Here is a 2,500-nt window from a genome sequence, read left to right as displayed (position 1 = left end):
AGCGAGTTCGCCCGCGCTCTGGAGGATTTTTCGTCGGGGGGTTTTTCAAAGGGGTGCCGTCGGACTGTTGAGGAGAGTGGCAATGACTAGGGGTCCAAGCACTGGAGATGATTCTCCATTCATTTCTAAGCATGGCAGAGCTTAAATAAAGCCCCAATAATGGTTCCAAAGTGGATTTTTGGACACTATAACACGGACCCGATCCTACCCGACCAAGAAGCTCCGCAGGTCGGCCTCCGTCCCGCCCCCCGCCCCCCAGGCGGTACGGAGGAAAAACCAAACTTCCAGAGACGGTTCCAGGGGGGGTATCTCTTTCATTATTTTGACCCGATCGAATGGACTACCGAGCCCGCCTGGGTAGGCAACCGCGCGGCCCTCCGTGGCCACTGTGCGCGGTGCGTTCCTACCCGACCCAGCGGGTTAGCCTCCAGGGGGGTCCTCCGTCAGGGGGAGGACCTTTCCGAACCTATCCGAGGGAGTCGTAGACGGCCCGTCTATATCTCAATCTGCCCTACACGATAACCGGTCGGCCCGGAGCCGTCGGACTCGGATGCCTCGGTGGTCCTCGCGTCCAACCGAGCTCCAGCACCCGGCTTCAAAAAGCTCCGGACCCCCGGTTTCGGAACGAGCGTTTCCTTGTTATCCCCGAAGCAAGCGGGAACTCGCGCAGCGGAGTTGCCACACTAATTTCCACTGGGAGCAATGAGGGGTGAGCTCGGACGAGCCTCTCCGCCCGTCCCCCCCTCCCCGGGGGGTCCTTCGGACGGTACGGGGCCGATCCCTCTCCCCTCTAAGAACCAATGGTTTTTTCTGTGACAAAAACCACTCGCAGCAACCTGGTTGATCCTGCCAGTAACATATGCTTGTCTCAAAGATTAAGCCATGCAGGTCTAAGTGCACACGGAAGGTACAGTGAAACTGCGAATGGCTCATTAAATCAGTTATGGTTCCTTTGATCGCTCCACACGTTACTCGGATAACTGTGGTAATTCCAGAGCTAATACATGCAAACGAGCGCTGACCGGTCCTCTCTCGGGGGGGCCGGGATGCGTGCATTTATCAGACCCAAAACCCACCCGGGGGGACCCGCGAGGGTTTCCCCCGGCCCTTTGGTGACTCTAGATAACCTCGGGTCGATCGCGCGCCCACCGCGGCGGCGACGTCTCATTCGAATGTCTGCCCTATCAGCTGTCGATGGTAGCATAGGGGGCTACCATGGTGACCACGGGTAACGGGGAATCAGGGTTCGATTCCGGAGAGGGAGCCTGAGAAATGGCTACCACATCCAAGGAAGGCAGCAGGCGCGCAAATTACCCATTACCGACACGGTGAGGTAGTGACGAAAAATAACGATGCAGGTCTCTTTCGAGGCCCTGTAATCGGAATGAACGTATCCTAAACACATGGGTGAGGACCCATTGGAGGGCAAGTCTGGTGCCAGCAGCCGCGGTAATTCCAGCTCCAATAGCGTATATTAAATTTGCTGCAGTTAAAAAGCTCGTAGTTGGACTTCGGGAGTGGGCTGGCGGTCCGCCGCGAGGCGAGCTACCGCCTGTCCCAGACCCTGCCTCCCGGCGCCCCCCGGATGCCCTTGGTTGGGTGTCCGGTCCTCAGGGGTCCGGAGCGTTTACTTTGAAAAAATCAGAGTGTTCAAAGCGGGCACCAAACTCGCCTGAATGCCTGAGCTAGGAATAATGGAATAGGACTCCGGTTCTATTTTGTGGGTTTCCTGAACCAGGGCCATGATTAAGAGGGACGGCCGGGGGCATTCGTATTGCGCCGCTAGAGGTGAAATTCTTGGACCGGCGCAAGACGGACGAAAGCGAAAGCATTTGCCAAGAATGTTTTCATTAATCAAGAACGAAAGTCGGAGGTTCGAAGACGATCAGATACCGTCGTAGTTCCGACCGTAAACTATGCCGACCCGCGATCCGGCGGCGTTATTCCCATGACCCGCCGGGCAGCGTGCGGGGAAACCAGAGTCTTTGGGTTCCGGGGGGAGTATGGTTGCAAAACTGAAACTTAAAGGAATTGACGGAAGGGCACCACCAGGAGTGGAGCCTGCGGCTTAATTTGACTCAACACGGGGAACCTCACCCGGCCCGGACACGGAAAGGATTGACAGACTGATGGCTCTTTCTCGATTCTGTGGGTGGTGGTGCATGGCCGTTCTTAGTTGGTGGAGTGATTTGTCTGGTTAATTCCGATAACGAACGAGATTCCTTCGTGCTAAATAGTTACGCGGCCCCCCGCGGTCGCGGTTAACTTCTTAGAGGGACCAGTGGCGTATAGCCACGCGAGATGGAGCAATAACAGGTCTGTGATGCCCTTAGATGTCCGGGGCTGCACGCGCGCCACAATGGCCGGGCCAGCGTGTGCCTACCCTACGCCGAGAGGCGCGGGTAATCCGCTTAAACCCGTTCGTGACGGGGATTGGGGATTGCAATTATTCCCCATGAACGAGGAATTCCCAGTAAGTGCGGGTCATCAGCTCGCGCTG

The 2,500-nt window shown here is 56.9% G+C and overlaps 1 non-coding gene across 1 annotated transcript in view; it reads left to right on the top strand.

Moving 5' to 3' along the window:
- The first annotated feature begins 833 nt into the window (after positions 1 to 833).
- Positions 834 to 2,500, top strand: part of LOC125798600 (18S ribosomal RNA) — a 1,864-nt gene continuing 197 nt past the window's right edge. Inside the window, exon 1 of the ribosomal RNA XR_007437393.1 lies at positions 834 to 2,500. This exon is cut by the window's right edge and continues 197 nt beyond it. This is a non-coding gene — a ribosomal RNA (18S ribosomal RNA).

Source organism: Astyanax mexicanus, unplaced genomic scaffold (assembly GCF_023375975.1).
Source record: "Astyanax mexicanus isolate ESR-SI-001 unplaced genomic scaffold, AstMex3_surface scaffold_63, whole genome shotgun sequence".
Lineage (NCBI taxonomy): Eukaryota > Metazoa > Chordata > Actinopteri > Characiformes > Acestrorhamphidae > Astyanax > Astyanax mexicanus.
The sequence above is the reverse complement of the archived record's forward strand: the minus strand, read 5'-3'. Positions and strand labels throughout refer to the sequence as shown.